The following is a 14,107-nucleotide window of genomic DNA, read 5'->3' on the forward strand; positions in this document are numbered from 1 at the left end:
TCTAAGCCTTAGTTAGCTACTATTGCTAGAAATATTTGGAAATATAAGAAGAATTGTGACCAAATTTTCTTATAAGGGATGTGTGTTATTTTAAGGCATCTTGAAATGAACAAATTATGTATATGTTAGAGATGGGAGATGAGAATCAAAATGAAACTAAGAGATTCCTCTTCAATAGCATTCATTTGAACCATCACTCAAGTATACCCACCTTGGTTCTGTAGAGCCTAAAGAGTAGGAAATCTGCCATGATTTAATTGCAGTTGGGCCTAGATGAGAAATACATTTAATTGTTTATAGGAAGTAGCTGATCCTTAGATTATTTGTGTTCTCATTATCTCAGTTTTGAGTATCTTGTTTCTTAGTAGTTGAAAACAACCAACAAAATGGTGACTCTACTAGGGAGTTGCTTAACACATGTTTGTGTGTACAATGTATTTCAATTTCTTTGGTCTAGGTGTATACGTGTATGTCAATTAGCTTAGTGTTGCTCATGGTTATAGTGGACCTTTTTAGTGACAAACCTTGAAAATTAAAAAAAAAAGGAGAGAAAAGACCACAAGTTCACAGACTTACAATAACTTATACAACTTTTATGAAGTGTCTTATCTGTCAAGCAAGAGTTGTAGTCATGTATTGTTTGTGATTGGTCCCTTTGTGTTACAAATTTATTTGGTATTCCCTTGTACTTTTTCCCTTGAAGTCAACAGCTCTTTTATTGTCATATTTCCCTAGAATAGGGGGGATGACTTAGTCAAGGTTTTGAAGCTAGTGCTTATTTAACAAAAAAAGGGTTCTCTATAATGGTTGATAAAAGGAAGAATATAAGAGCTTACGTAAGGGCCAATCTTGATGTACCCTTATATACTAATTTAGCCCAATGTGGTAGGAAGAATCAAAGAAAAAAGAAGGCAGATCCAAATCCTACCTAGAAACCCAGAAGTAATACATCAGTATATCCTTAATATCAACCAGTGGTAGGAAGGGAGTCTTCTTCACTAAGTTCTGAGTTAGAAACTACCAAGTTTTTTGGAGGGGGGGGGGGGGGGGGGGATATTTAGTACTCCACTACAAGAAGACCAAGTTTATCATGATAAGAATGTTTCGTTAGTAGGAGATACATTTTATAGATTGGATATGAACCATAGGCTAGGATATGGGAATGCTATGAAAGATCCTAGAACAGTTCCATATGAAGAGCCTAATCTTATAGATCTTGATGATCCTACTAATTCTGAAGCAACTTCTGTAGAACCTAAGGAAGTATATTCAGAGATAGAAGTTTTGAAGCAATGGGTCATAGAAGAGGAGGCCAAACACATTCGTTTGGAAAAAGAAAGAGAGCAAGCCACTTTGAATGCCATTATTAAAAGAGACAACTTGCTCACAAGAATGGCTGCTTTGAAGGAACAAAATAAGAAGTTAGAAGAAAATACCTCAATCCTTCATGTTGATGTGTTCGGGGATATAGATAGTTTAAAGTCTAAAGTTCTAGAACAAGAAAAACTAATGAGTCAAAGGTAAGAACCTATCATTTCCCAAGTCCAAGCTTACAAGCCTATCCAAGTAGATCTTGTAGAACCTACTGTAAAACCCATAGATAAGAGAAAGGGAAAAGCTATAGGAATTCAAATAAATGAACCCCAAGTTGTACTACACAAATTTGTAAACCCTCCCATGTCTAAACTAGACCTTGATCTGGAAAAGACTAGGAAAGAGAAAGAGGACCTGGCAAAAGAACTTGAGAAGATTGAGAATGAAGCTCAAGCAGCAGAAACTAGAAGAAAGATTCAATTCATCAAATCTAACTCTACTTTAGCTTCCTGGCCCAGCTTTTCTACCCAAAATGCAACTCCTGTGCCTACTCGTGGACCTATAATATCTAGTTAGACAATGTCCCACTCTACCCCTGTGTCATCATCCACAACTAGTATTCCAATCCCTACTATTCAAATACAACAATCTCAAGCCAATATTGCTCAAAATCAGGCTAATATAGCAAGCACATCAAATGCTACTAGTTTTCAGAAGAAGCCTATATATATGGAGAAATTTAGACTAATATCATTCCTAGGGATTCCTGGTCTCCCTCATCCCATATCTTTTGATCTAAGAGATAAAGTTGTTAAGTTCTCTAGGAACAATGTTGTCACTGGAGAGGAACACATGAGAGTCTTTGTAGACATGTTGAATGACTTTGAAGTTGAGCATGAAGATGTGGTGATGAAACTGTTTGTACATTCATTAATAGAAGATGCCAGGGATTGGTTTAGGAGATTACCAGATGACTTCATTAGTTCTTGGAGTGATATGGAGAAATTGTTCAAAGAACAATATGGTGACAATAATAACACTAGTTTCATGTTGAATGACTTCAATAATATCAAGAAATACCCTAATGAATCTACATTTGATTTCAATGTAAGGTTTCAAAAAGGAATGTATAAGTTGTTCCAGCTTATGAGATTGAATGGGGATGTTTGTCTTGCAACGTATTTTAATGCTTTTGATAGCAAGATGGCTTATCAGTTGAGGGATAAAGATCCTAAAACTTTGAGGGATGCTTATAAGATTGCAACGAATATTGAAAATAATAGAAAAGCATCTAGTAAGCTTGGGAGGAGGGGTGATCTAAAGCTATTCAATCCCAAGAATAACAACAAAAGGGAAGTTGATAAAATTCCTATAGGCAAGAAACCTGAAGAACCCACAATAGGTCAGGTATTGGACTTGTTAAAAAAGATGAACTTGATGAATTTCAATACACATAAGTCAACTTTTGGTGAGAAGGTCCCAATAAATAATAACCATTTCAACAGACAATCAAGAATGAAAAACTATCCTTACACCACTCAATGGAAAGATGACAAACCAATTACTAACCAGCCCCAAAATGTGAAAGATAAGGGTACACCAGATCCTCTGCAAAGAAGTTCTATTAATATGAATAATGATGTACCATGGTGCATCGTATGTCAATCACCCCACTCTCTAGATTATTATGTAGTTGCTCAATCATTTTCTTTAGATCAAATTGCACAAGATGGATAAGGTGAAGAAGAAAAAGGCCATGATGGTGTAAGCTATAATATAGCTAGCATGTGTGATGATTGTGTAGATTCTGATTTGGAAGAACTTGAAAATGATATTGCACACCAAAGAATTTCTTATCAGTTACATCATTAACAAGTGTTTTTAGACAATGAAGGTTATGATGAAGAGTAGGTATGTGTTACATCTTTTGAAGTTGTCCATGTAAACTTGAGAATGCCCTCTAAGGAGGAGATTGATAGGATTACTATAGAGATGATTTCTCAAGTTCATAGCAATTACAATTTGAGAAATTGAACAGTTAATAATGATGCTAGAAAATCCTCTAGTATATTCATCAAGGTTATTACACACAAGATGAAGGATGACAACAAGAAAACTTAGGCAGACATAGTAAAGGCCAAAGATGGTAGGGCCAAGAAGTGGGAGCCTAAAAAGAAAGTGCAATTTCAAACAAGTGATATCCCTAAAATAGTGGTGTAAGAAAAGAACTTAGGGTTTGATTTAGCCAAATAGGTTGTAGTGCCTGCTACTCAAAGGACTTCAACTCCAAGTATGCTTGTAAAGCCTATTGTATCTAAGCCTATTGATATGATATCCATGTTGTCATAGATTACTGTCAAAGTGCCTTTGTCTAAATTATTCAGAATTGATGAGCACAAGAGCAAAGCGTTGTCATGGTTGGGTGGGATAGGAAATAATAGTAGTGTGGTTGAACCAAGCATCACTTAGCAATCCCCAATAGTGCTAGAGGATAGTGGTGTTAAATCTCAAATTCCCCAGATATTTTTGGATGATTCATCAGTAGCATACATAGAAGATATTGACCCATTTTTTCTCAGTTTGATCATAAAAGAAAAAAACATAAAGAATTGTATGATAGATTCAGGAGCTTCTAATACCATCATGCCATTAAAAGTTATGGAAGATTTAGGTCTGAAAGTAGATACCAAGAAAGGAAGATGTAGAGGTATGGATGCTAGAGAAGTTTTATTCATAGGTACTATCAGTGCTTTACCATTTAAGTTAGTTGCATACCCTGAGGTAGAATTGACCATGCCAGTCCTTGTGGTTGACATTCCTCCACATTATGGGATGTTGCTTTCTAGGAAATGGAGTGCTGCTATGGGAGGTAGCTTGCAATGTGATTTGTCTTATGCAACTTTCCATATAGGTGATAAGGTAGTTAGGGTTGATAGAGAACCAAGGGTGAATAAAATTCTAGGAGAAGGATTTGATAAAGATTCAAATTACTTTTTGGACAGTGGTGTAAATGATTTTAGAGCAGAATTGATCATTCAAGGAGTAGATAAATTGCCTACTGTAATTGAACATGAAGTGGAATGTTCCATGGATTCACCAGTTCTATGGACCATGTACTTTGATGGAGCTAGTTCCAAAGAAGGTTCAGGGGCAGGAGTAGTTTTTGTTTCTCCTGAGAAGAGCACCTTTAGATATTCATTTACTTTAAATTTTTCTTGTACTAACAATATAGCAGAGTATGAAGCCTTGTTGTTAGGACTGAAAGTTGCTACCCACCATGGGATCAAGAAGTTACATGTCATAGGTGATTATGAATTGGTCATTTCACAGATAAAGGAAACCTATGCTTCAAAAACAAAAGGTTGAAACAATATAGAAATGCGCTTTAGGATCAGATAGAATTTTTTGATGCATTTGGTATCTCATGGAGGGATAGAAATCAGAATAAAATGGTAGACCTACTTGCAAATGTAGCAATCAAGCCTAAGGAAATGTCATTTGCAGGAATCTCATAAGTAGAAGTTCAAAACAAACCTTCAATACCTGATAATATTGAAAATTGGTAAGTTTTTGAAGATGATAAAGATATTTTAAACTTCATGCTAAGTGAGGACAAATACCATGGTCAAGAAATGGATTGTACTGATTTAATTGAAACCATTGATGGTAACGAAACTTTTTTTGGCCAAGAGATTATGCAGTTGAAAACCAATAAGGTACCTAAGGGGTTAGTGGTTTTAGAGAATATTTTTGATAATCAAGACAATAGCAAAATTTGGAACTAGGGACCCTAAGCCTCAAGAATTAGAAGAAGTAAATCTTGGTACTATTGAGGCTCCCGAGAAAGTTTACATTGGTAAGAATTTGTTAGCCAAAATTAGAAAACTATTGATTGACTTGCTGAGGAAGTACATACATCTTTTTGCCTGGTCATATGATGACCTCAAAGCTTATAGAGAAGATTTATTTCAACATGTTATACCATTAAAAGATAATGTAAAAACTTTTAGACATAAACAAAGACTAGTTAATCCCACTTTGGCCCCCAAAATGCAAGAGTAACCGATGAAGTTAAGGGATGGAGGAATAATTAAGCCAATTAGGCATTCCACCTGGGTTTCAAATCTAGTACTTGTTTGAAAGAAGAATGGTAATATAAGATTATGTGTAGATTTTAGAAATTTGAATATTGCATCTCTAAAGGATAATTATGGGTTGCCAAATATGGAAGCTATGTTGCAACAAGTAACTGGTTTTGAGCTAATGTCCATGATGAATGGGTTTTCAAGATACAATCAAGTCCTTGTGAAAGAAAATGAACAATTTCAGACAACATTTACAACTCCATGGGGTACTTATGTGTATGTGAGAATGCCATTTGGGTTGGTTAATGTTGGTGTAACTTTTTAGAGGGCTATGGATGTAGCTTTCCATGATCACATCAATAAGTTTATGGTAGTATACCAAGAATGACCTTATAGCTTATTCCAAGAAGGCTGAAGACCATTGTAGACACCTAGAGAAGATTTTTATCAAAGCCTTGTAATATGGAGTATCTTTAAATCCAAAGAAATGCACATTTGAGGTAACAAAAGGAAGATTACTGGGACATATATTGTCAAAGGATGGTGTAAAGATAGATCCTAAGAGAGTGGCAACCATTGATAAGGTGCCTAAGACAAAAAATGTGAAGGGAATACAATCTTTCTTTGGGCAAGTTAATTTTCTATTGAGCTTTGTTACAAATTTTTTTGAAGTTAGTAGACCTATTTAAAAAATTCTTAAGGAGCTACTATCAACTAGGATGGCGAACCTTCACAAGCATTTCAAGATATTAAAACTTCCATAAAGAATGCTCTAGTCCTTAGGACTCCAAATTACACAAAACCAATGCACATATTCTCTTTTGCATCTTTCCACACTGTAGTTGTAGCCTTGTTGCAGAAGAATGAGGAAGGATATGAGCAACCTATTGCTTTCTTTAGTAAATCACTACAGCTTGTTGAACTGAAATATGAGATAAATGAGAAGAAAGAATATGCTTTGGTGAAGGTTGTTAAGGATTTTAGATTTTATTTGATAGGTGCTATTGTTATTGCATTTGTACCTAGTGCAGCTATCAAGGACATTTTTTCTTAGCAAGAAGTCTTAGGAAGGAGATGCAAATGGATCAACAGGATCTAAGAATTCAACATTGAAATTCAAATCACAAAATTGGTAAGAGGTCAAGTATTAGCTAAGCTTATGGCTTAATCCAACTTAATTGCTAATCAAATCAATATAGTAATAGATGACTTTAGATTAAGTGTATGTGATATGAATTATTGTGAATGGTACACTAATGTCATTTATTATCTACAACATATGGAAGCTCCTTCCCATTTGACTGAGAATGAAAAAAGAAGCACCAAGTTACAATCCATCAGATATATTATTGTCCAAAATGACTTATGGTGGAGAAACTTTGAAGGAGTGCTACTAAAATGTGTTGATCAAGACAAATCAAAAGACATATTGAAGGAAATGCATTCTAGAGTCTGTAGAGGACATTATATGGCCAAGACCATTGCACACAAAGTGATGAGAGTTGGATTCTGGTGGCCTTCCCTCTTCAAAGATGCTCAGTTGATGGCAAGAAAATGTGATGCTTGTCAGAGGTTTGCAGGCAAGTTGAAATTTTTAGGAAACAGGCCATTAAAACTAGTGGAAGTTCAAGCACCATTCTAGCAATGGGGAATGGATTTTATAGGTGAGATTTCTCCCAAATCTAGCACTGGTTACACATGGATATTGGTTGCTATTAATTACTTTACAAAATGGGCCGAAGAAATTCCTTCAAGAAATGCAACTAGCAAGGTTGTCAATAATTTTTTGCTAAATAACATCATTTCTAGATTTGGTTGTCCTCAGAGGATTGTGACGGATAATGCTATGTGCTTTAGATCTGAGGAGTTTATAAAATCTTGTGATAAATATGGAATTACAATATTAGTATCTTCTCCATATCATCCACAAGGGAATGGAAAAGTTGAGTCCACAAATAAAAGTTTGTTGAAAATAATAAAGAGGACACTAGATGATAATAAGAAAGCCTTGGAATCTAAATTGCAGTTAGCAATATGGGCTGATAGGGTGATTGTGAAAAAGACTATAGGAGTTTCCCCCTTTGATATTGTCTATGGGATACAGATAATAATTCCACAGAATAATTTAATGGGATTGTATAATTACATCCAGGTGTATGATGAAGACATTGCTAATGATATGCAAGAAAGAATGGATGAATTGGTAGGACTAGCTGAAACCAAAAAAGAAGCATCTGCCAGAAATCAAAAGTTTGCAACTATAGATTAAGACACTATATGATTTCACTCGATAGGTTAAGACACTTATCCCGTACTTTCATTACCTAATTTCACTCAATCATTTATTTTGGAGTGTGACACATTTGGAGAAGGCATTGGTGTGGTACTGATGCAAGATAGACACCCTATAGCTTATGAGAGCATGAAGCTTACACAAATAGAATGCTTATATTCCATCTACAACAAAGAGATGTTGGCCATCATACATGCACTAATCAAGTTCTGACAGTACTTGGTAGGTGCCAAGTTTGTCATCTACATAGATCCCAATAGTTTGAGATATTTTTTGGAGCAACAAAATTTGAACGAGAGGCAATAGAATTTGGTAAGCAAGGTTTAGGCCTTTGATTTTTACATTGAATATGTAAAAGGAAAGAACAATGTGGTTGTAGATGCTTTGTCCAGGAAACCTATCGTCTACTTACTAACCCAGATTTTAACTAAATAGAAAACACATTTGTTGGTAGAATATTCCAAAAATACATTTTTTTGTGAGCTAATGGATGGCAACACCAAGGATGATTAGTACTAAGTGGTGGATAACATCATTTACTATAAGAGTAGGATATTTTTTGTGTCAAAATCCAAATTGAAGTAGAAAATCCTAAGGGAGGTACATGACTCGCCCTGGGTAGGACACCTGAGTTTCCTCAAAACCTACAAAAGTCTCCGAGAGAGGTTTTTATGGAAAGGACTTAAAGGAGACATATTGTAGTATGTAAGAGAGTGTGCGAAAGGTTTTCATGGAAAGGACTTAAAGAAGACATATTGTAGTATGTAAGAGAGTGTGCGGTCTACGAGTAGAACAAATTTGAACATACTCTACCTGTTGGGATACTGCAACCTTTACCAATTCCAAAACATAAGCGGGAATGTATCTCAATAGATTTCATAATGAGGCTTCCCAAGTTGAACAAAAATGATTGTATTTTCATGGTGATTGATAGATTAACAAAGTACACACATTTCTTCACCATCCCCTTAGATTTTCAAGCTGCACAAGTTGCTGATCTAATTTTTTAGAAAAGTCTTTTGTCTGCACAGGTTGCCTCAAAACACTATCAATGATTGAGATGGGCGATTCATCAATATCTTTTGTACAATTTTTTTTTTATTGGCATGGACTAAATTGTCACCAAGTAGTAGTTACCACCCTTAGATAGACAAACAAATAGAGATTGTAAACAAGTGGCTCGAATGTTACCTTCAAAACTATGTTTTGGCACTACAACGGGTGTGGGTCAAGTGGATACACCTAGGATAATATTGTTACAATACCATGTATCACATGTCCATTGGGATGGCACCATTCAAAGCTCTGTATGGTTACGAACCCCTCTCCTTCATTGACATAGTGTTGGGAGACAACCATGCACCAAGGGCGATGGATTGGCTTCAAGAGGGATAGGACATCCTACAATGCTTGAAGGAAAACTTGCAACAAGCATAAAATCAACAAAAGATGTATGCTAACAGACACCAAATTGAGAGGAGTTTTGAAGTACGGGACTTGGTTTATCTTAGGGTCTAGCCATATCGATAATACTCATTGAAGGAAAAGGGAAAAGAAAAATTGAAGCCATAATCTTATGGCCCTTATTGCATAGTTCGTCACATTGGTGAAGTCGCTTATGAGCTAGAACTTTAAGAGGGAATTCATATTCATAACGTCTTTCATGTTTCATGCTTGAAGAAGGCGGCCATGGGGTAGAATGTAATAGTAGTTGTAGACCTTCTGCTGCTCAATGAAGAAGGAAAACTCATATTTGGAACTAGTTGAGATCATCAAAGTATGTGAGAAGACCCTAGGGAATTGCACAGTAAAGGAATATTTGGTGCATTGGAAACACTTGGCATTGGACGATGCAATGTGGGAGGACGAGCACATTCTCTAGCACTCAACATTACATTTGCTTGAGGGCAAGCAAAATTTGGGATGGGAGGATTGTAATGTTCCTATTATAAAATAAATCATTAATAAAATATTGCAAATGGGCTGATTGATTTAATATATCTTAGACTCATTTTTATTTTATTTTCATAGTTTGTGTCACCATTGGCTATCTTTGAACACTGTCAGAAAGTTTTCCTCGATGGGTATTTAAGCACAGCTTGTAGGTTGTCATTAGGGATGCAATTTGGATTTTTTTTTGTGTACTATGAATTCTAGTTGGGATTCTCTATAGTTTACCATTTCAAAAGTGAAAGATCTTCCCTATTTGGTTTGTTTCCAATTTTGGTGGGATTCAACCCTCACCCTATTCTGTCGCCTATAACACTTTGCTCAGATTTGGCAAATTGGAGCATCATCTTATGACATATATTAATGAAATTTTCCTATGTTCCAATCTCTATTCTTGTTGGTTTATTTCATAAGTATGGATCTATACATTTATGATTGCATCATTCTTACTGTACAAACTCAACAATTGTTGTGGCTTCACCATAGCCTACCGTATGGCTTGGATTAATTGTATCATTTCATCTCCCACCATATGACCTTATTGGCCCTCACATCATACTCATCATCCTCCCTTCCATCATCGTGCGACCTTGTATCACCGTATGGCTAAAGTTGCCTATTGTACACCATCTAATCCCCCACCATACAACATATATTTTGTCCAACAACATACTGTATGGCATGTGATTGTATGACCTTGTTCCATGATCGTACACCTCATTTGACACCATACATACCATATGACCTCCCCATTGTCATATGTACATTGGCAATTGGCATCCATACACCATCTCACTCCACCATACCAACCTCTAGTTCACCGTACATATTCCATCTAGTTGCCAAAATTATTTGGAGAAAGATTGTTTGTGCATCGTGTACAAAATTAGATCATTGTAGATGAACCCTCTCAAGATGAGCTAGCTATGAAACTAAAACTTGAAGAAGGGTCATTGGCTTTTGATTCTCTTTCTGTGCATTCAAATTGTGAAGTCAATGATAATACACTAAAAGAGGGAAGGGATGAAATTGACTTAGTTTTTCAAAGTAATGAGGCAACTGATCATCAACTAGTGGATTCCATGGTGAAGGTGACATCTTCTTACACTTAGGTTCATAAAGAAAGTTCAAACCACTACAAGAATGAGTTCATTTTCTTAAAAGAGGTGTATGTCTTTGGCACAACAAAAGACCATTAGGAGAATGCCATGAAAAATGCAAAGGGAGATAATGAAGTATATGACAAGGCATGATTGTTCAGACCTAAATAGATGTATAGCCATCTAGTGTGTGTAATCAAAGAAACATGTCGAGTTGCCATGTTGTTGCTGCTACAAGTAGGGATCCTACTTAGAGATCAAAATCAATTATGGAGGAGAGGATCCTACTTCAGTCAATAAGTAAATGGATTCACTTGAGCATCTTTTGTTGCTGGCTTCATAAGTTGAGATTCATCTCACCTCTATAAATATGTTAGTTTAGGTGTATGTTTAGTGTAGTTTTCTTTCCTTGCTTTCCTTCTTTCTGTGTGTTTTCTTTTCTTTTATGTTGGTTGCCCTGTCTCCCCACCACCCAAATGCATAACATCTCCCTGTGTTATTTAAGGCTTGGCAACCCAGTGGACTAGGCATTGATCTTTTCTATTTGGTGTTTTATGTAATAAAGGAAGCATGTAGTTTGGTTCTGTGTGTGTTTTTGTTGAACTTTTAATGAAACTAGAGATTGCTAGGTTCTTGCCTAGGCACTAACATGCCTAGTTCCCCCGTCAGAGCTAGTTATTACCATTATTTCAGTCCCATAATATTAAACTTATAAGGCTGATATCAAGTCAAGGTTTAGGGTCTTGTTTGGTTCTAATTTTCCATTTAGGGCTTCTTCTCTCATATGTTCCCTAAGTTTATATTGGTAGGAATCAATCAAGTCAAAGTGCATTCAAGCCCTATTAGGTCATTGAGGTGGGAGGGTAAGTGTCAATCCTTTCTCAGATGAGAGGGAAGCAGTTGTAATTCTGTGAGAATTTCTAACTTCATGGCCAAAGGTCTCTATCTAAAGGAAGGATACATTTAAAAGACATCATAGGCATATTTAGAGCTAATGGTAGTGGAAAAAATCAAAGATTGAGGCTAAAAGATGATATGCAAATTGTGAGAATAGGCCAAAAAAAAATCAATTGAATTCAATGTAGAATGAACATTGAAAGATGCATAAATGGTGAAAGAACCTAGTCAAAGGTGGTATGACTCTTTTTATAATGAAATTGATGACTTATATTTAATCTACATGTCTACATGTAAATTTGACAAGTCAAACAGCTCAGAGACTGAATCCTGATCCTTGAATGAAGACTAAATCAACAAATGATGTTTTAAAAATAGAATTATAAGCATTTAATGCTGAATCTCCTCAGCCTTCAGATCTTAAAAAATTCCACGCTTGTCATTATGTTGCTATGGAAAGTTACTTGAATTTTAATCATAGTGACATAACGACAAAATGACACTTGTTCATGTGGGCCATTTCCTTTTATTACTAGTATGGTTTCAGACGAGGCAACAAGTGTCTTCATTTGATTGGTTCTATATAAGACAAAGTCAGGGTTATGAAGAGATTCTTTTCACCATTGCTCTTTAGATCAATCCACCCTTGTCATTATGTCAGTATGGAAAGTTGCTTGAATGTTAATCATAGTGACATAACAATAGCATGACATGTGGAATAGGTGGGACCTCCTTTCAGTCACACGCAATGTCAATTTGAGGAAAGATCTATGTTTGTCGTTATGTAACCATGTAAAGTGTCTTGATTGATAATCATGGCGACATAGTGATAAAGCAACACGTGTCCTACTAGGCCCATCACATTCCACAAGACACAGTTAGAACCTAGTTACAAAGTGCCACAAAGTAAAGAAGGTCAATGTTAGATTCTCAAGCAATGAAATTGTACCACTTGTTTGCTAGGGTGTGCATAGATGGAAAGTGGACCCACATCGCAAAGTAAACAAAAGGGTTAAGATCTTTTATTGCCACCATTAGATTTAAAGGAATCAATAACGCTCTCTTACCTACTTTCTAGAGATGCATGTAAGATAAATAAAGCGAGGAAATATTAATTTGATGCATGTACAGGAAGGGACCCATGGATGAAGATGTAAAGGAAGAGACAAAAAGGACTATGATGATTTAATCTAAATTGTTGATTTGAGATCAACGATGGTTTTTTAAACCTTAGTGACCGTTGTATTATGAATTATACAGGCTTGGACCCAAACAATAGAATATGAAGGGTTGAAGATTTCTACAAGGTTTTTTGAAGTTCCAGGAATATAAACAATCATCATGTGTTTTTCAAAAGTACCATGGATCCAAAATAACCAATAGAAAAGATGTCACATGTTTATATCATTGGATAATTTCTTATTTTATTCTCTTTTCTATTTTGTGATAGTTGCTTTGCTAAACCGAAGGATGAGAGAGAACTATAAATATAACCTTATTTGACAATACAAAGGTCAACGAACTTGATGAAGATTTGGTTCTATAATTCCATTTACCCTATTTGCTTGTCATGTTTTGTTGCCCATGCATAGATTAGTTCTACATTAAGAGTTGAAAGATAATCATATGTGATTCTATGATAATCATATGGATTCCATTTCATTTTGGTAATTATAGTAAATGTGATTCTATTTACTTTCTCCATATATGGTTTTGTTTCTTCTCTTGTTAGTTTCATAACATCTTAGATAGTTTCATTAGGAAATGAAAGATAAATCTGTATGAATCTATTAGTTCTTGGTTGGATTCTATTTCATTCAAGGTTGATAGTGAAAGCAATACCATTTTTCCTCATGTGCATATTTTTTTCATTCCTCTTCTGCATTTAGATGGTTAATCTGCATTTAGAATAGAAGAGTTAGAGATATCAAGATAATATACCGTAGTAATTCCATTGGGTGTGATAGGTTATTCAAATCCATCTTGCCTAAATTGTTTGTGCCTAATAACAATTTGGTTATCCTTTATTGCTCTCAAGTTAAGAGCTTATAATGTCAACACTTCTGATCTCATAAAAACATATTCATTGCATATCATTGCAAATCATAGGGAGTTCTACCTAGTAATTTAGAGGGCACTAATAGAATACATACACTGATCCATTTTTTGGTAAACATCCTTTGGTCTCTCCAAACATTAGGAATCAAAGAGTCAAGTATAAAATCTAATAGGACAGACTGTTAACCAACAAGATTAAGGCTCAAAAGTATTAGAACTAGGCGTGTTGATATAGGTTGTATTTGATTATTTTACAATATACATTAAAAGTTCTATAATTTGAATTTATAATTTTGTAGCAATGCATTGTAGTGTTGACTTTTATAATCTCAAATTACAAATTTAGAGTGCTTGATAGTCATATAACATGCGTGATCATTAAACTATCAATTGGAAGAGATTTTTTGTTC

This window comes from Cupressus sempervirens, chromosome 1 (assembly GCF_028749045.1).
Source record: "Cupressus sempervirens isolate cs-2001-9-10 chromosome 1, ASM2874904v1, whole genome shotgun sequence".
Classification (NCBI taxonomy): Eukaryota; Viridiplantae; Streptophyta; class Pinopsida; order Cupressales; family Cupressaceae; genus Cupressus; species Cupressus sempervirens.